The sequence below is a fragment of the Mauremys reevesii genome, linkage group 9 (genome assembly GCF_016161935.1).
Source record: "Mauremys reevesii isolate NIE-2019 linkage group 9, ASM1616193v1, whole genome shotgun sequence".
NCBI lineage: Eukaryota > Metazoa > Chordata > Testudines > Geoemydidae > Mauremys > Mauremys reevesii.
This window is the reverse complement of record NC_052631.1, coordinates 76,315,525-76,336,304: the sequence shown is the minus strand read 5'-3', so window position 1 is coordinate 76,336,304 and position 20,780 is coordinate 76,315,525. Positions and strand designations below refer to the sequence as shown.

At 38.4% G+C, this 20,780-nt stretch overlaps 1 long non-coding RNA gene across 2 annotated transcripts in view; it reads right to left on the bottom strand.

Annotated features, from left to right (window-relative positions):
- LOC120371284 overlaps nt 1-20,780 on the bottom strand; it is a 157,211-nt gene that overhangs the window by 87,546 nt on the left and 48,885 nt on the right. For both annotated transcript variants that reach the window (XR_005584252.1, XR_005584251.1), the window contains exon 3: nt 1,208-1,313. This is a non-coding gene — a long non-coding RNA (uncharacterized LOC120371284). The remainder of the gene's footprint in view (nt 1-1,207; nt 1,314-20,780) is intronic.

Here is a 20,780-nt window from a genome sequence, read left to right as displayed (position 1 = left end):
ACCAATAAAGAACCAATTATTCCAACCATCAATATTCCTCAGTAGACTGATGGACAAAAAGATGCATAGAGTAAGATAGAAAGAATACAATCATGCCTATCATTTAACAGAAAAGTGATACCTTTCTGGAACAGGTGGGAATGGAGTCACTTTGTTTATTTGAATAGTCACTTGATGTAAATCCGTCATGTCAAAGAATTAACATTTACTTTAAAATGTAAATGCTTCAAGCTTGTAAATATCCTGAAAGCTCATTTCAATCTGAGCAAGCTAGAAAAAGCAGAAATACATGCCCTTTTTTACAGCTGTTTCATTTCTGATTTAAAAGTAAAATAACTCATCTCCTGTTCGCTTGCTCTGACTACTCTTTGCAATTTTTAAATTGTCTGATGAGATTACTTTAAATTTAGGGCTTGTGTGAAGAAAAGGGAAGTTACACATAAAAGTTGCCAGGTTATCTGAAGAAAGCCAATGTCACTTTCCACAAAGCAATACATATTTTTTACTTTGAGTCTTTCTGTTTCTCTTCTCCTTCTGTTCCTGTACTCAATCCCATCACTATTCTTTGCCTCTGGAAAAAGCAGGATTAATTTAACCAACATGTTCATGACAATCAATTTTATTTTTTCTTATTATGTAACCACCAATTCATTCAATACAGGCCATGTAACATTCTTCAGATGGTAATGATGACTTTTTGGTCACACACTCACCTGGACCAGAAGAAATTAACTCTCAGACTTCACTAACAGTCAGATACTCTGGTGATAAGAACCACATAAATACACAGATATGGACAGATTAGACAGACCTCATGTCCCCTTCCCAGTCTCTATAAGCTACCCAATCTCCTAAGACTCAAGGGCTCTTCACTTTCTCAGAGTATATATGACATGCTAAAAACATAAAAGAAAATCCTGGCTGCAGTATGCTGGGCTGGATGTTGAGGATTTCCATAGGGACAGAGGAAAATAATCCCCGTAACAAGACAAGGAATGGCTGTTGAGCTACTCTTCAGGCACCTACTCCAACCTTATGACTGAAGTAAGCTTCGTAACCATTTATATCCATATCCTCCTAAGGGAAAGATCAACAGGCAGTGGATCCAGGCAGTGGTTGCTCAGCAGGCCTGTCTTGTCTCGAACAGCTGGTGCAGTTGGCAACTAGGAATGGACCTGGGCTATGTAGTGCACTGGGGGGTACATACCTCTGTGTAGTCTTCCAAAATTGTCCGGAAATCTCCCCCATGGTACCACCTCAGGAAAGCTCATCTTGTACCCTTGGCAGAGAGGTCAGGGTTTGGTGCTGTGTCCCTAAACAACGTGGTAAGCTTTGTTATAAACAGTAAAAGATTTTTTTAAAAGCTGCTAGTTAAACAAATTTCACACAAAAGTTCACTTGAATTAGGTGTTGCTGTACTTGAATATTCTAGGGATTGCAAATCCATTTCCTTCACCTAACACACACCCAACAAATAGCCCTGTGAAATTTTCTTCTGATGCTTTGACAGGCTGATGAACCAGCCTGTTTTCTCCCACCCACCAAAGAGCAACCATTGTACAGAACATCTTTGAGAGCTCTACAGCACTCCCTGACATAAGGGAGTAAGGTTTGTTTCATGTTTTCCTTATGATGGAGTATTCATCTTCAAAGCATCTTACATATGAGTGGGGAGCCTCAGAAGCATAGATGGGGCAATTCAAAGAGTTTTACATGGAACAGGAGGGGGTTCCCCTTCAAAGTTTCAGTCTTGCATCTGCCAGAGAAGAGCAGATTCAAAACCTAAAAGGTCACTGCTCCTAGCTGCAGCGGGGCCTGATATTCAGAAGACTCCAACTAAAAATAAGGGATAGTTATACACTCTGATGACCAAAGCCTCTAGGCAATGTTCTTTCTCTCTCCCTCACACACAGAGCACTGCCTCCCTTAGAAAAAAAATTATAAAAACTGTAGGAGACATAATGGGCTCCAGACAGCTGATCCTCTACCCAAAGGATCCTCTTGGTATGAATATAAACGTTTTTGGTACACTGGAGAACCGCACAGCTCTGTTGTTCAAATTACCTTGAACAAGGCAACGGGGTTTAGTTTATGCAAAATGTATGATAAAGAGTAAAGAAATCCACAGATTTTTGATAAATTATTTCAGCTTTAAGTTAAATCACAGGATGGATTTTAATGTATGACAGGTTGAAGAAATATTGCATGTATTTCCTAAATTATTATTACTACTAGTTGTATTACAATATTATCTAGCACCCATAGCTGAGATCAAGGCTCCATTATGCTAGGTGCTGTACAATTACAAAGTCAGAGATAGTCCCTTTCCCACAAGTTTACGATCTAAATAGATAATGACAGAGAAATTGAGGGAGAAAGAAAGTATAATTAGCCTGATTTTACATCTGGGGAACTGAGGTATAGAGAGATTTAGGATTTGTCTTCAGGCATATTTGCACCAATTTAACCACAGGTGTAATTTAATATCTGCAATGTAATATCTATTTAGTTTAACCAATACAAAAGGCTCTGTGGATACTCTTAAAACAATATAAAACTGGTTTATATTAATTTAGCTTAAGCCAATAGGGAACAGATTTAAGCTAAACCAAACAAACCACTCTGAAACTGAAATTACAGTGTCTACATAGGGTTTTGTACCAGTTTAACTAAATTGGTTTATAAATAATTTAAGTTACACCAGCGCAACTTCTCTGTGTAGGCAAGGCCTACGTGATTTGCCCAAGGGCATACAGGAAAGTCTGTGGCAAAACCATAATTTAAACTCAGATCTCCTGAGTTCCAGTTCAGTGTTTTAACAACACGTGCTTTACCCAATTAACTGGAAAGGAAAGGTGAAGTAGTAAAACATCTAGTGGGTTTGGGTTGTGTGGATCAGTCATCTTAGTACAGTAGCCTTTCAATCTGTGGAAACCTGTTTTCAAACACAGATTAGGTCAAAAGTGAATTTAGACATCTCACCTTAGTTCTCAATTGCACACATCATAAACTCATAATTTAATATGCAATTGGCAGCATCTGCTGAGCAGCTGGCCAGGGTCTGAATAACAATGATATGGTAAGTCAGAAGTAGTTGCTTTACCAGAGCTGTGTGGAGAAACTGCCACATCATCTCTGTGGTTAAAGCCAACCCTATTATCTCCATACTTCTATGAGCACTGAATTCAATGACAAATCTTCACAGAGTTAGTCATTGTTGTCAATAAATCTCAATATTCTTAAGAAGGGTAAGAGATTAACAGAATAGACTCATAGCCTTGATAGACAGACAATCTCACAGCTGTAGCCCCATCTTCTCTGCAATGTGTAAAGAATGATCAGTGCCCCCTACCCTTATCAGAAGGTTGGTTCCATCTAAGGGTGTTGTTCCCTTCATTCCAACTTGCACCTCTCTATTCCTGTCACTGCTCAGCTAACATTAGCCACTTTTCTGTCTCATCATACCATTTCACTACAGTCTGTGAAAAAACAATCTTTGATGTAGCTCCTACCATCTGGAATAGCTTTTCTGTATTTCTTCCCTGCATTAGCACTCCATCTATTATCAGTTCTCAGTGAAATATACAGTATCTTTTCTTGCTTCCTTATTACTCTATATTTCTCTCAGCCTCCACTATTATTTAATGTTTATTTGTAACTGTTTAATTTAAATCTGTAACACACTTTGGAATACTTTTGGCCTGAATGGCACAGTACCAATATAGTTGAATTATACTTTGTGGAATACTTTTTTATTTTTTAACTGCAAGTAACATCTTTTAAGCCTTCAACATCGTTCAACAATGTCATATGCTTCATTTACTTCAGTGCTGTCTATGACATTTCAGATTCAATGTATTTACTTCAAGTTGGGTTTTTAAAGGTGGACTGGGATGGATCATGGCCTTTTCCTCCTCGTATGTAACCTTTGTTCTATCAAATTTTCATTTGCATCTAGAATTGTATATTTATTATTGCTTTAAATTGACTTGTCAAATATCCTAGGACTTGTGGGACAATTCCAATTGTTTAGCATAACTGTAATGACCTCACCACACATTAAGTGGTGGGGGCCATTTTCAGGTTTGTTGGAAGAGGTGAGTTCCTCTTTAAGGGCTAGAGAGCCAGAGAGTGACTTGTAGTGGCAGTTCTGTACCAGGTCAGAGTGTGGACACTGACCCATCCCCCCACACCAGGTGACTGAATGAGACTGGGGGACTATTTAGGTTCACACAGATGCAGGAAGAGCCCTCTTTTACCTGGACCAAGCAGAGCAGCCACCCTTCCACCCAGCAAAGTAGTGAAATACCAGGTACGTCATAATCCGCTGTGGACATTATACTAGTCGCTCCTTTTATGGGAGGGTGGGAAGGATTTTTTTCCCCTCATCACCACATTTGCCAAATCAAGGTGAAGATTTTTCATCTTCCCGGCAGTGGGTTGGTGGCTTTGTTGGGCAGACATGAAAAGGGGGTTCGGCTGTGAACGTGGGGCAGTTGTCCAGTGCAGGTACTCTGTAGGGAAGTGATACAGTGATAAGATAAGATGGATTGACAAAGGATTTAAAGGAGCTATTCTTTAAAAGAGCAGAAACTGGGGTGAAGGGGTTGAGGCTCCTATGACTGGTACAGCAGGGATTCAACCCCCTGTGCCTTTATAGTCCCCCCTTTAAACCTCATTTGAGTGGGGAGTGGGGCAAGGCCCAGCAGCAGATTGGCTGGGCACCAGAATGGGTAAAATGGGAGGGCTGACAGCAGCCCCCCTCCCAAGTATATGTAAATGATTATGAAAATATCTGCACTGTACACTTTTATCTGCTGGGTCCTCCCAGGCATTTAGGAATAAAGTTGCAGCCTAATCAAACCACATCCAGTGTCTCCTGTCCTTTGTCTGGGCCAGCATAGCCAGACAATGGGTTGAATGCATTGCATATTATCTGTTGCCACATACAGTTTCATTTGCTATCAGATACAGTTGGTATTTCATGAAAGCTGTGTAATGATCATATAATTATTTTAACACTACTGGGACACACCATGCTGTATCAAGTTCTTTTAGTTTGCACCCAATTGATAGATTTCTATCCATATTTTATTCTCACTCTAAGCAACAAGACTGCGAGCCTTCTGACTTTTTCACAGAAAAGAGCCATCCGTTTATGCCCCATGTGGTTCCTGGGTTGTGAAACAACATAAAGCTGCAAATGATGAGCCACACACTATTTTTCTTCCTGCTGTGTGCAATGAAGCCAGAAAGCATCCTCTAAAAAAACTAAGATACTACCTCAATGTACCTGAATCGCCAACTCTAATAAGGCATTAGAACTATTTTTCCCTTACTTACATTTTTGTCTATGTGGAGCTGATACCCTTTCCTGCTGGGTTCCTTCAGCAAGTCTATGACATTTTCTTTTGCCATGTTGCCTGCTTACCTTTTTTTTTTTTTAAACATTCTTGAATGTGAATAAAACACAGACCTTTATCATAGAAGCACAAGAATTCTTTTGAAAAGAATTGCACATCAATTTATATATTGTATCCAGGGAGTCTGAAGCTGAAATAGATATAATGCAGCTAAGAAATAACCATAAGAACAGTATTTTACAGTCAGCCAAAGTGTGAAGTAAAGCAGTCCATGTTTTCTTCAAATGAATCTGAAGTTTACTTATTTTATATAAAATTGTATTACACTTCCAATAATTGTATAAAATATTAGTGTAACATGATTATGAAGTACAAAGGTAAATATAAATTTAGTATGTAATTACCTCTTTAGACAATTAGTTTGAAATACTGAGAAACTGAAAAGTTTAAGTCAAGAAAATGATGCAGAGATCAAATGCAGAAAGAAAAAAGATAAGATATAGTGTGAAAGAATGAACCATGCTAATAATATCAAATGTAGGTGGCCTCATGGTACAGTATATCTCAGGATTCCATGATGTCATATCGCACACAGAAGCTATATCTGTGACTTGGAGTTACTATGTAACCACAGGACAAAGCACACCAGAGGATTTTGTGAGGACATATCATACACATTAACTCAATCAGACTGCGTAATGCTACCGTGTAACAGGTCATGATGAAGCTAATTTTGAGGGTTGCTGTATTTTTGAGTCTGGATATACCCCAAACCTCCAAGTCAACACTCTCTACCCCAGATTTTGGATGGAATGGGAGTAGATTTGCATACATACATCTGAACTCAACCCTTCATTCTCACTGCTTTTTCCATAACTGCCTTCTGCAGTGCTTTTTGCACCGTCCTCTGACGCCGTGGCTCTCAACCTTTCCAGACGACTGTACCCTTGGAAGGAGTCTGATTTGTCTTGCCCCTCACTTAAAAACTACTTACTTACAACATCTGACATAAAAATACAAGTGTCAGAGCACACTATTACTGAGAAATTGCTTCCTTTCTCATTTTTACCATATTATTATAAAATAAATCATTTGGAATACAAATATTGTACTTACATTTCACAGTCCATGGTATATAGAGCAGTATAAGCAAGTCACCATATGAAATTTAATTTGTACTGACTTCACTAGTGCTTTTTATGTAGCCTGTTGTAAAACTAGACAAATATCTAGAGGAGTTCACGTACTCTCTGGAAGACCTCTGCATTCTGCCAAAAGTACGCATACCCCTGGTTGGGAACCACTGCTCTAAAGCATCTCAGGTGGTACTGGCCACTTTTGGGGACAAAATATTGATCCATTATGGCAATTTCTGTGTCTCTATACTTTTTAGATTCCAAACCAGAAGGTGCCTGTTTTCTTGGATGCACCCCAAGTCGTATGAGGGCACTTGGTCTTGTGATAGTTCCACAATTTAGTCTGAAACATCATGAAATCAAGTCCCAAAAAATCAGCACCCTCAAATCTACACCAAAACCTCGGTCAGGATTCAGTCTAGAACCCAAACCCTGTCTTTGCCAAAACCATATCCAGATTCCAATGGCGACCATCTCAAACATATGCATTTACAGAGACATGTACATACACCAGACTATGAGACAGATTCTGATTATGTACATGGGATATCATAGTAAGTACACCAGTCTGAATAGGATCAAACTGCCTATGTTTCTTTAGAGTATACATATTTCTATATTGCACATTTATTTATCATCAGAAAAAAAGGTATTATTCCTCAAACAGGTTAAAATTCATGACTTGGCCTAACACTCAAATTATCTTTGTACAATCTGTTGCGTTTGTTTCTGTGCTGTCCTGTAATGGTTCAGACTATTTACTTCACTTTAAATTTGGCCATATTGTCACTTGCAGGAAGTGTATCATTCACCATTATATTCCTGAAAAGTTTGGTGTTAAGAAATTTTTTATAAGCCTGTTTTGGGCCAGATCCTCAGGTGCTGTAAATCCTTTGTTCCTTCACTGAAGGCAATAGAGCCACAGTGATTACATCTGTTCTGTGTCAGTAAATACTAGCAAGATTGATTTACAACTTTTTCAGAACAAAAGATTTTTGAAGACGGATTAAACAATATAAACGCTGCGCTGTTTTGCTAGACTGTGAATAGTAGAAAATATGCTTTGTGTGACATCTCTGAATTATCTGTTGGTGGTAATGTTGACATTACATGGTATTGACTCATGGAAGAAGCTTAAATACCCTTTTAAGTTTTCAAGACTCTGTGACAAAGCACTATTTCATTAACAAAATGTTAATGAAATCTAAGAGGCTTGAATATACAGTATAGCCTGCTGGTTTCAAGGAGCTCTGTTGTTTTTCCGTTGATCAAGAGATGTGACTGCAATACAGCAGTATGGTTCTTATTTCAGGCCAGCAGAAAAGGCAACATTCTGATCAGAATAGTCATTACTTAGTAACGAATATCTAAACAGAGGCTACTTATATGAGAGTTCTACTTGAGGCGTACCACATTGTCCTGCTGGAGAATGATCCAAATAGCACAAGCAAGTAAAACATGCACTACAGAGCACATTTTAGAGATTCTGAAAGCCACAGAGCAGAGTAAATCACCATATATGGTGCACTGGATTCATTTTGGCAAGAAGACATTTGAGAGTCTAGCACTAATACCACTGGCACTAAGTATTCTGCCATCCATGAAATAGGCCACTAGAATGACTAAAGCTCTCTAGTTTGACCTGTCATGGTTTAATTCTAGCCATGAACTTTTTGTAACACAATAGGCTTTTTCAGTCATAAATAACCAATCAACATAATAGATCCAGCTGTTAGAGATTCATATTCAGTCCATTGTGTGTCTCACATCCACTAGTTCACTAGCCAAGGGCTGGGTTCCAGAGTCTCTACATAATTATACAGACCTGACAGCCTGTACAGGGCTTCCCAGCAGACAGTCACTGAGTTGTTTATAGGGTAGAAGTTGTGTTTGTAACTGGAAACCTGTTGTTAGTTTTCCAGTGGGGTGGGACTCTGCCATTGAACTACACAAACAATTACACTAGATGGAGTCATTTGAGACTCTTTATACTATAAACGTATAGCTGCATGTGTGCGAAATAAGGAAAATGGAAGTATCAGAACACAGACAAGCTTGCTCCTAGGTGTGCTCACACTTCCTTCAGCAAACAGGAGAACGAGATTGACATCATGAGATGAACTATGTCATTCAGTGAGATGACAGAGGAAAGCACAGCTGTAGCAAGCAATGACATCCTAGTATTGATTCTCACCACACTGAGCACCCTTCTCTGGCAGATAGATAGGGATGGGACAGCCGATACCTTACTAATGATCAGGGTTCTGCTATCTAATCAAAATGATTCTCATCACATCAGGCAACCTTCATTAGTGGATAGATATGAACAAGGGTTACCTAACCAATAGGCAAGGTCTTGCCATTTGTGGTGAAGGATATCTACTAGAACAGTACATTCAACTTTTCAACATGGATGCAGCCAGAAATCAGAGAAAAAGCCAGTCACACTTTGTATTCCGCCTCCATTTGCAAATAGCTTTAAAAGACTTCATAAATTATTAATTTATGATCTTATAAATGATTAATCAGTTGTTATAGAGTCCGACAGGTAAATAGACTGCTTATAAACATGGCTTATAACTTTCTATAACTCCTTCAACAGATGCACTTATAACAGTTTATAATACATACTACATGTGTGTAACGTGTATAACATCAATTAATCATTTATTAACTCTTTATAAAGGGAACCTTAATATAAATTGTGATCAAAAATCCCTAAAGTGAAGTGTCCACTAAAACACTTTAAAGTCACTTTAAACAAAAATCACACCTGGATCACTAGTGTGATTTTTACTTGATTTTATTTAAAAAAAAATTCAGAGAGATATAACACTTAACAATTACTATAAATGAGAGATTAGAAGGGAAAAAAATCTTGTTTGTTCACTTGTGCATTTGGCAGCCCTTTCTGTATCATCAATTGCACCATTTTCCCCAAACAGCAATTTCAGAAGGAAATAGGGGAAAGAAAGACATGATAATGGAAATAAGGAAATCATTGCAAAATTTGGCAAGGGGACTCAAGAATGAAATTCTTTTACATGAAATTGCTTTAAACATTTTTTTTAATTGTCCAGATTTCAAGTTGACAGTACCCCTTTAACATGTTAATCTGTTGCTCCAATGAGGAAATGGACTCAGACACAGAAAGGAGATGAGGACTCTCCAAAAGATTCAATGATGTTGAAGATAAATGTCATGGCAAGCGTAAATAATTTTTATGCAAAATATTTTGTATTCAGTCGAAGGACCATCCTTTAAACCTGTCCAGAAAGTTGTGAAATGGGAGAAAGGCTGGTGAGGCAGATTGATATGCACACACGCAAATTTCAAAAAAAAAGGCAGCTGAACAATTTCATGTATTCAAAGAATAGAAATATTGAATCCAATCAAATATTCTGGAACTTTGAAATGCAATTGTTCTTTGGTACTGATGCCTGGACAAAGGATGAGGTAATCTACAACATACTAATGAAAACTGAACTCAGAAAGCCTCACATGACTGTGGACTTGACCTTGCACCGCTGAAGTCTGTGGGTATTTTGCCCATTGGCTTCAATGCTATCAAGATTGAGCTTTATAAGAGTAGAGGGGAGGAACCGTGTTTTACACCTGGCTGGAGAACAAAGGACACAATCCTTTCAGGCAGATGATAGAACTCCATCTGACATCTTGCTGGACTGAGAAAGAGAAACTTTGATAATATATAAAATCTTCAGGTAACTTAATCAAAGTTCTTTCTAACTAACCTTAAAGCTGAGCTAGTCACATTGACCATGGTGTCTAATCTTGCCATGTTAGTATTCTACTTCAAATTATTTCATTTTGTTTTCCTCATTTTCCATTTCATGTCAAATAATCTTTGCTTTTAGAGGCATAGCATGTTAATGGGAATAATTACTGTTTGGCACCCCAGAGGGAAAATTGATTTTGACCTTAAAGAAGGGGAGAGGATAAATGATTTTAGTGCCAGGCCAAAGGAAAGGAGATTTAATACATCTTTCCAATGTTACAAAGAATTTGGTTTAAGTCATCGGTTTGCTCAACTTCTCTGAGATAGCTATATTAAAACCAAATATTCTTGCAGGTCTCCAAACTCAAGTAAATAAAGTCACAAATGGTAATCATATCAAAGCCAGGGGATTTCAACCTCTGAATGGATGAACAGTTTATAAACAATCAGGTCATGTGAACTTTTAAAATTCAAAGTTTCTGTTTTCATGAAAATGTACCTAAGTAAAAAAAAGTGAGAGTCACAAAAGAAAAGATGTTCTACACAAAATGTTCCTCAAGTTTTCTGTGTGGGTTTCACTGCTGTTGATATAAAATAATTGTAAGGTATATGGAGGCATCTAAATTTGGGGGAAATAACTCACCTTACAAGGTCAAAAGATTCTCAACCAAAAAACATTTGACCCTACAATCAAGAGTACTGACAATGAACTAACTAAACACTCTGGGCAGAACATTAGTACAAATTGCCACAGCTCCACTGAACTCCAACCTCCTGACAATCTTGGGATGTTCTAGACAACTATATACAGTTTTCTGTTGTTATTTGTTCAAATGCTATAGCCAGCCATGATCATTGTCATCCTAAGTTATTAGAGTAATTACAGTTTTTAAATGATCCAGGGTACATTTGTAACTGAGCTATTATAACATTTACCAGGCTCTTCTGGTACTAATAGGATTAGAATGTTTCTGATAAAATAAGGAGAAAAAGTCATCTTATTCATTCATTCCCATTTTGAGACTGGCTAGTGGAAATGCTCTGCACGCTGAAGTACACAAAGTGTACATGTATCAATATTATGATTATCACATGGTCACACAGCACCATTAGGGCACACAAGTTCTTCAAGTTTGGGCCATTGGTTTGTTTGGAACAAGGCCCAGACACAGTAGTGAAGCAGGCTGGTGTCAGCCATTACACATGTTCTTGAGATGGCTGGGCATTTCACATCCACCACCACTGTAGCATAGACTTTTCTAGGTAAACCAAGGTGGGGTTTTTTTTAAATATCTGATTGGCTTCTTAAATCAAAGATGTCAGAAGTCAGACAAATAACACAAACTACCCTTCACTTCAATATACACAAACATTTATCATTTTTATCACAACCCAAAACAGACAATATTTTCTGGTATTTCAAGCACATTCAAATACATTACGGAAATAACTTTTGTGCTGCTGTTGTTTTTTCAAAAAAAAAGCTCAGATGAGTGCTAATCCATCATCATTCATCATCTCTGTGATGTCACCCAGTCAACGAATAGGTATATACTTTTCTGTGCTCATGTTCATCAAAATGATTAGCTCTAAACCTTATTAATTTTCATTTGTGTTGTAGGAATTATATACTTTTTGTGTAACTCTATATTACGTCCTGTTATACGCCCTTTGTGCAAGAAAATAAAATGGCATTTTCAAGACATTTTAGGCCTTCTGGAAAATTCACTCTCTTAGTAAGGGAAGACACCAAACTTCTACTGTTGGTTATTGTCTATATTCCTCTCTAGTTTTCAGTTGCTGGGGTGAGTGCTTTAACTGAAGGGAAAACATTTGGTTGGTAACTATGTTCCATGGGCTGGGCTGTTTTTTTGCTTCTATTATGAGTGACTTGCACTGTGGTTCCTTTTCCTGTTGATTAGTTGTTCAGCAATCTGGGTTAAACTTCATACCCTTCCTGCTTCACACAGCTTTATATTTGTGGGATTAGCAAACCTCCATCTATCAAGGATGGCTGAATGAATTCTGAGAATTAGCTGAGAAGCTGAAAGTCTCTTGTCCCAAGAACAGAAGAGAGAACTCCGGCATCCAGCATATTATCATCACCATTTAGTGATAATTCAGGGAGGGTTGGGATTTACCTCTTTTTTCCATCAACTCCAACATTTCAAAAAGTTGCAGGCACAAGCCACCTTAACAGAAAGAGGTATATTAAAAACAAGTGCACTCATTACTAGGTGATTTGAACTTGGTCAGCAAGGTCATTGCTGAAGAGAAAGGGGTCATTTTTCCAGCATTTCATTCTGAAACACGATTTCCTGTCTGGTGGGGTCTAAAGCCGTGAGTTAGAAAACCCTTAGGGACTATCCCATCTAGCTGTTATTCTACAGCACATAGACTACATCTCTTTGTGGCAGATGACCCATGTTCTGCAAGGACCTGCAGCTATGTTTAAGGCTGTATGAAGATAGATATGTTTGAGAGTATATTTTCATGACTCCTGGTATAAGGGAAATGGGCTAGAATTTTAGAGAAAGGAGGGAATCACATAAAATATTTGGGTCAGATCCTGGAGTTTGGCCCAGGACTACTAGAGACAAGTCAGAAAATGAGGTGCAAAATTTCAGCCCTATTGAACTGCTCCTCCATTCTATCCCAAGCCAATCTCAGAGTGCAAGAAAAAGCAGGAACTGTTTCTGCAGCCAAAGATTGCCCTGACCATGTCCTGTTCCCCCGAATCCCTTGCACCAGCCATAGAGAACAGCCTTTAGCAATGATGTAATAAAACTCCACTCAGGGTACTTAACAAGCCTGTTCACATCACTAGGGTAAAACACATAGCTGAGTGACTGCAAGCCATAATGGCTTTCAAAACATTAAGTGCTTTAGGAGCACATTGTCCATCGCCTCAACTATATATATAAAACTATAAAAATAAACATTTGCCAATTGGCTCATATATATATATGGCAAATGTTTATTTTTCCTGGAAAAATATTTTAATGAAAACAACAACAAAAATCATCAAAATCATCAATCAGCAACATTTACCTTTAGAATGTTTCAGGTTTATTGATAAAACCCCAGAATTTTCTACAAACATTGAATATTTTATGAAAAAAAAATTCAATTTAATCAATAAACTCATCTTCCATTAAAAACATGTAATGGTAAGTTTTTTAACGGGCCCAATACATATATTACATTTCCTTCCTCTTCAGTGCCCCTTTATATTGCCAGAGTAATCTAAAGGAGCCATAGTATAAGTCAGAATCAGGCCCTGGGTGTACAGTTCTAACTGTGCACAAATATCTTGATGACCAGAAAAGCCAGTGCAGGGGGCATGCAAGACCTGTGATCACAGGTGGCACCCCTAGGACTAGTCACTAGTGCTTAAAAAAAGTAACACAATCAGCCAAGGGGAAGCACTGCGCTAGGAGATGGAGACTGCCAGTATGAAGTTAGTGCCTGCAGAACTAGCCGCCTACCTGTCACCAAGGATCCCTGCCCTCTTTGTTGAGGAGGAGGGGAGTGAAGTTCCCCTGACCCTCCCATCCTCACTCCAGCAATAACTTCTGCCAAGAATAAAAATGTGGACAAAAATACAGTGGCACTCTGCCAGGCTCCTCCCACAAACTGAGCACCCACTTGAGAAGCCAAAACAAGATAACAACACAGCAGATTATACAGATGTTCAAAATGTGTTCATGAATTCTCTGTTGGACTTCTTGGGTTTATGTTCATCCCCTCAAACACCTTGGCTGTTCTAGTGGGCTTAATTCCTCTTCAGTGGGGTACTGAAGCTCTGCTCAGCTATTTTGGCTTGGCTCTCCCGCAGTAAGATTTGGATACCGTGCTAGCCTCTGTAGGACTGGCTTCCCCTTCCTGGGGCTTGGATGATTCCCTGCAATCCGCTCCTCCCTGCTGGCTTCTTAGCTCCATGGATCAGATTGGAAAATAAGTGGTGTCACCCTCCTCTGGCCCCACAGTAACCTGTCGCTCAAAGCAGATTTTGTCAATTTTCATAATACGATCACCCTTCTTCTTACTGACTTGCTCTAATCAGCAGTGAAATAGTTAAAAATGCTAACCACAAATATGTGCGGGGGGAGGGGCAGGAGTGAGGGGTTTGTGTGTGTACGTTTATGCATGTGTGTGTAGAAGCAGTGGCTGGATTTGTAGCAATTGGGTTCCCTAGTTTGGAAGCAGCCCACCTTGCCACAGAGTGCGTCAATAGGAAGGGTTCACAGGTAATGATGGGTAAGTGTAGGATAAGAATAGCTGATGGTGGGGTTTGAAGGACAGAGATCTCATGCACAGAGGAAGTTGTGCCCCCCTTGGGAATTTTTGCATGCCTTCTAAAATGTGCTGGGCCAGCTATAATGAGCAGCACTGGTGGAGAAAGAAGTGTTAAAATACGCTACACATTTAATGAGGTTTTGGTCAAATAAGTTCTTTGAAGTATCTCAGAGTGGGGCAATGATTAACTAAACACTCTTTTCACTTTTGTTGTTTTAGTTACTTTTATTCAAGATAAACAGAACTGTTGCCAGTGCAAATTATTTTCTTGCATAAGCAGTGAAAAAGCAGGTGTCACGTAAACAAGATAAGAAGGAATGCAGTATTAGTTATGGGTTGCAGTAAGTAAACAAGATGGTCTTATTAAAATTATAGCTGTGATTTATAGTTTCTTGAGTAGGCATTGGCTTATCTAGGACCTGACTTTTTTAAAAAATGGCTTCCATTTTGCAGGTACAAGGTTGTGCCAGCAATTCTTTGTGGCTGGAAATGCTAGCATTTCGATATCTATCCATATGTACCACAAATCAGTCACTTAGACACTTAAATATTAGAATAATTGCTCACAGTGAATTGCTTATGCAGAATGGAATTGTGACTTGTGGCTCCTTTAAAACATTGGCCCAAAAGAAACACACCCAAATTCTGCATTACACACACATCCACATGTGCAGGTATAGTTTGTCTCAGTATATGCATATTATATTATTTGTTTCTAATGTATTCATAAACATGCATACACAAATACACTCAAGAGTTTGTCCAAGCAAAACCAAATAGGATATCGTAAATAAATCAAAAATACAAATAAGAAATAAATATGTGAAGAAAGGGGGAAGAAACAAAGGCCAATAGTGGTCATTCTAAAAACACCCTTGGAAAAAGCTCTTTAAGGTTTTTTAAGTTGAGCAGGATTGTAACGACACCGATTTCAGAGGAGCTCCACACTATAGGGCCCTCCCACAGCCAACGTGTGATAGCCTGCTGATGTTAGGCATGATGCTGTAACCCTTAATGGTGGGTCGTGGGTGGCACATAAGCACATATACCCAGTAGAACAAGGCTCAAGACATATGTCTCACATGTAGGCAGGGCCAGTACCACAAAGGGCTTTAAAACCCTATAGCATTAATTTAAATTCAAGCCACTACGTTATGCCCAACCATTGAAGAACATAGGTGAGCATAATCTAATTGAAATATCTCAAGTCAGTTTGCAATTGTGCTGCTGCATTCTCAACTGCAAGCACAGGTGGGCCATTATGGACATAAATTGCAATAATAGAGCCTCGGGGTCATAAGGGCATATGCTGCTGTTGTAAGGTCATTGTGAGATAAAGGCACTGCTAAAACAACCTGCACAACTGAAAAATCACACGTTCCCGCCTGATATGAAATGTGGGTTTCAGCAGGAAGGACGTGGTCAGAAGTGGAATTTCTTTTCCTCCATATCCCTCTATACACATACATTATCTCCTTATACAAACATATAAAAATAACTTATTCTACAAATGTGATAAATTCCAGAGCATTTGGGACTGCATTTCATCATGCACCATTGACTACCTCACCTGCACTTTGTCCCCTCCTCCTCAATATCTCTGAGTGGCTCAAAGATCCACTGTTTTGAAGGTTAAAAAAAAAAATCCCAACGAATACAACAGGTTGAAAAACAGAATTTCCATTCCTCAGGAATTTCCAATATTTCAACATTAGGTTTTGTTTCAAATTGGAATAAAAAGTTTAAATATTTTGTGGAACAGAAATTCTGAAAAATTTCTATTAAGAAACATCTTTGTAGAATCATAAAATTCAAGGCCAGAAGGGATCAGATCATTTAGTCTGATCTCCTGTACAGCACAGGCTACCAAGCCTACACCAGTTACCCCTGCACTGAGCCCAATAACCAGGATTAGATTTAAGTACTACAGCCCTCAGACAGAGAATAGGAGGGACTGAGGGGCACCAGTGCCCAAGGATGTTGCAATGGCAGAGAATTCATTTGATGAGATAGACTCAGATGAACCTAGCAAGCAACCTGCACCCCAGGCTGCAGACAAAGGCAAAAAATCACCAAGAACCCAAAAAACCCAAGGTCCCTGTAATAGGGTCCTCAGTGGGCTAGGAGGCTTAGTGGTTAGCATCCACTCTGTCGCCGGGGAGCCCAAGCCCACCCACTCCACTGTGCTCCAACCCAACATTTGACTTCCGAGGGGGGGCCCTCTGAGTTACCCTCCCTAGGTCACTTCCTACCACTGCTTCTCTCTACTTTTGGTCCCAGATAAGAAAAAACAAAGAAGAAAAGGAAACCAAACTCAGCCGTAACCGGGCTCAGCATACAGTCCTGGTTCTTCAGGGAGGCATCTCTAGCCCCTTTTGACAGGAGCCTTCAGGATAGGTCTGTCCTCCTCTCCAGCCTCCAGAGCTGGATTGCTCCCTTTTCAACCCTGTCTCCAGTTGGAGCATGCTCTGCAGGGTTGCAGGGGTGGGACTAACTGGGCCCAGTACTGTCCTTTAACCCTTTCTATCCCAGTGTGAGGTTTGTATACTCCATCATAGTCCTAGAAAACATTTCATTTTGATAATATCAAATCATTAAATTTTGGTAATGTCAAAACATTATAATGTAAAATAGTTAATATATCTAACATATAATGTAAATGTAATATATTAAAATCAATATTTAAAATATAGACGTCTACACAAAATGAAATTTAACATTGACATTATCAAAATGAGGAAGTAAAAATGATTTATTAGTTTACTTTTCAGTCAAAAAATGTCAAAATCAACACATTCCTGCATTTTCCAGTGGAAAACTGTTCTGTTGAAAATTTTTCAACTAGCTCTTCCTTCCCCACCTTCACTACCAAGGTAATAACACACATACAAACTGAAGAACCTTACTCATTCTTCCATAAGACTTATAATGCTCACTATAATATTGGTGTTCTCAGAGCATTTCTCAGCAAAGATGTTCTAGGAGAGAGCTGAAGTAGCATACTACAGTGCATTTACTAGTATACTATGAAATAATATAAATAAAGGCACAACATACATTTTGGGATTAAATATCCTCAAACTTATTTGTTTGGTCACTCCTACCATTTGGTGCTCCTCAATGAGTTTCCCAATCATTACTGTGAAATATAGAAATACATACATTCACATATATATGTGCATATTCACATATACAGACACACTGCAGATCTCTATATAGTTCTGAATATTGCTTCAATACACTTAAAATACAGCTTTCAAAGGACATTCTACATTTTTTCTATAACATTGTTTCTCTTTCCCTCGACATCCCCCCATATATCCCCCCAAAATATATTTCACTAGGGCTCAACAGTGGCATGGTTTAAAGGAGTCCTACATGGAAAGCTCCTTCAGCTGCTTAGCCCAACAGCATAAATTTGATCTTGTAATTAGTATTCAGCTCAGCATCTTGGATAGCAACCAATGTTACAGCCAAGAGGTGGTTTAAATCACATAAATCATAGATCAATGACAGAACTCTAAGCACTGGATAGATTACAAAAGTAAGCTTTAGTTAAAAATAGATTAACCATTTCCCTGCAGGAATTCCTTCAGAAAACTGAATATAAAACAAATAAAATTATATCTGATAATTTTTTCTAGTATATGCACATACTAGATGAATTATCCTTTCCCTTGACAGTTACACAGTGATTAAAGAAATGTGTTAACATGCTATTTCAATGGAAAATATTGTAAATTGTGGAGACTTTAATTTTTTTAATGAGCTTTTAATAGCCAACAAGAATGCACCGAATATGTAGTGTATAAGGTACAGTGCACCAGTATAGCCTGCTTTCTGGTAATTGTTACACCTCCTAATGGCTATTTCCTGTGTTTCTGTTTTAAAATAAGAATTGTAAATGCCTTTCCATATTGTGTCAAATATATTGTGATTACAAAATTATTCCAAATTCTATTTAATAAAGTATACAATTTTAAGAAGTGCTGAGTGCCCTCTGCCTTTATTTATTTCAGTGCCCATGGAGGGTACTCAGCACCTTGCAGAACTGGGCCTTGAATCAGTGCATTATTAAACATTAGAAGGTACAGAAAATAGATGTCTGAATCTATACTCCTTATCCAGGCAAAGTTCCCCTTGACTGAGTGAGGAGGGCAGGATCAGGCCCCGGATCAGATTATCAACTGGTATGAACTGGCCTAGCTCCAAATGGAGATATGCCAATTTACTCCAGCAGAAGATCTGCCCCCCGCCCCACCCCCATGTTTGCAAACACAAAGGTGAGTTTTAAAATACAAATAATAAAAGTATTTCCGTAATTTTACCCATTGAACTTTGTTTTCTTGCTATAGGTTTACAGCACATGGTATCATTTCAAAGCAGCAAACTTTTCAGAATGTCAAGGAGAATTTGCATTTCCATTTAGTAATTACTGAATTCAAAATGAATACATGTAAATACCATCAAACCATTCCTGAGGATGGAGAATTTTAGAATCCTAAGCCATTATGGCTGGAAGAAATTATCTGAATTCCCTGTGTTTACAGGCAGGCACACAGAAAGAACAGCTTTAAAAAAAAAACAATTCTAGACAGCTAAAACAACATCAAACAGATAAAAATGGTCTGACTTCAAACGCCTAATCCTGTCACCTTAGACACTATTTTTGCTCTAGTTAAATGAATAGTGAGTAATAGATTGATTAGAAAAATGATCAAACAAATTGAAAGAAATCCAAGACTTCTCCACATTGGATTTCCCAAATTTTGATCAAATGAAAGGGGTGAAATTCAGCTATTTTAATGAATCAGGATAAAGCTGTACAATGTTGGATTGTATCAGAGGGGTAGCCGTGTTAGTCTGGTTCTGTAGAAACAGCAAAGAATCCTGTGGCACCTTATAGACTAACAGATGTTTTGCAGCATGAGCTTTCGTGGGTGAATACCCACTTCTTCGGATGCAATGTTGGATTGACATATAAGAAGTTTCTACCAATGATGTAATGAAAATGAACATTTTCAAATGTCTATATCTATTTCCATCTTTACCTTCCCATAACTAACAAAAGTATTCAGGTATTGTCGTCATATTTAGTATTTTAAAAGCAACCATTCCGCTTTCATGTACACTTAAACTTTTTCAAATATTCCAGAGCCCCATAACAAGTAAGTGTGTTACTTTTTGGCATCTTAGTGTAAAATCACATTCTGTAAAATAGGAAGATGCATTCCAATAATTACTAATGCAGGTCCCAGAGGTTAGGATAATATTGGTGTCTCACTTCATAAGGCCCAGATCCTGTAACCCTTAATCCTATGACTAGTCCCATGGGAAATAAATGGGACTACTCCTGTAAATAAGAACTGAAGAATACAGCTCTACATTCCTGCTTTCTAAGGTGCTGAAAGAAACGGATGAAGTTCAATGACAAAACTCGACCAAAATCAGATTTAGCATAACTGGGGGCGGGGGGGGTGAACCCTTGTTTATTTTTCCATGAGAAGTCGGGGTTAATTTTTAAAGACAAATTTCCATGCAGCAAGAATTATCTTTAATTATTTCAATGTGAAACAGATTATCAAGCATATTTGTTCCCTGTTCTTCAGTTTTTGGTGTCTCACAAGATGGTTAATATTCTTCAGTTCTGGCCCAAGCCCACACGGTGCTGAAGAGCCTCAATGGGAAATGACTTCACCTACACTTGAGGGTGGCCAGCACCAGCCAGAAGGCACTCAGCACCTTGCAAGGACAGGACCTAAGTTTGTCTTCCACGTGGCACTGTAACTAAAACCATCATATTGTTCTAAGGGAAAAAACACCCACTTTGGGGCCAATTCTTCCACTGAAGCTAATGGAAGAAAGGACTGTAGGATCTGGCACTTTACAGATGAATAGAACCACTGTTCTATAAAGCATAGAATACAATCCTCTAGTTTTAAGGAATATTGGATTACCATGGGCTGTTCAACATGCTCCATCAATTGGCTACAATATGCTCAACAGCATTCCAGTATATTTGTATGGGATTTTTTCCAAATGTTTTGAGGTTTAATAATTGTGTTCAATAAATAGCATAAATCAGACAAATGAGAACATTGCTAATACACTCTAGTGCACAGTGCCAGTGCAGGATGAGATATTAAATAGTAGCTTCACAAGTGTTTGTGGAAGTATTTTCAGTATGCTTTTCAAACAGGAGAATAAACAGGAGAGTTTATATTGCAAAAGGACACCATAACACCA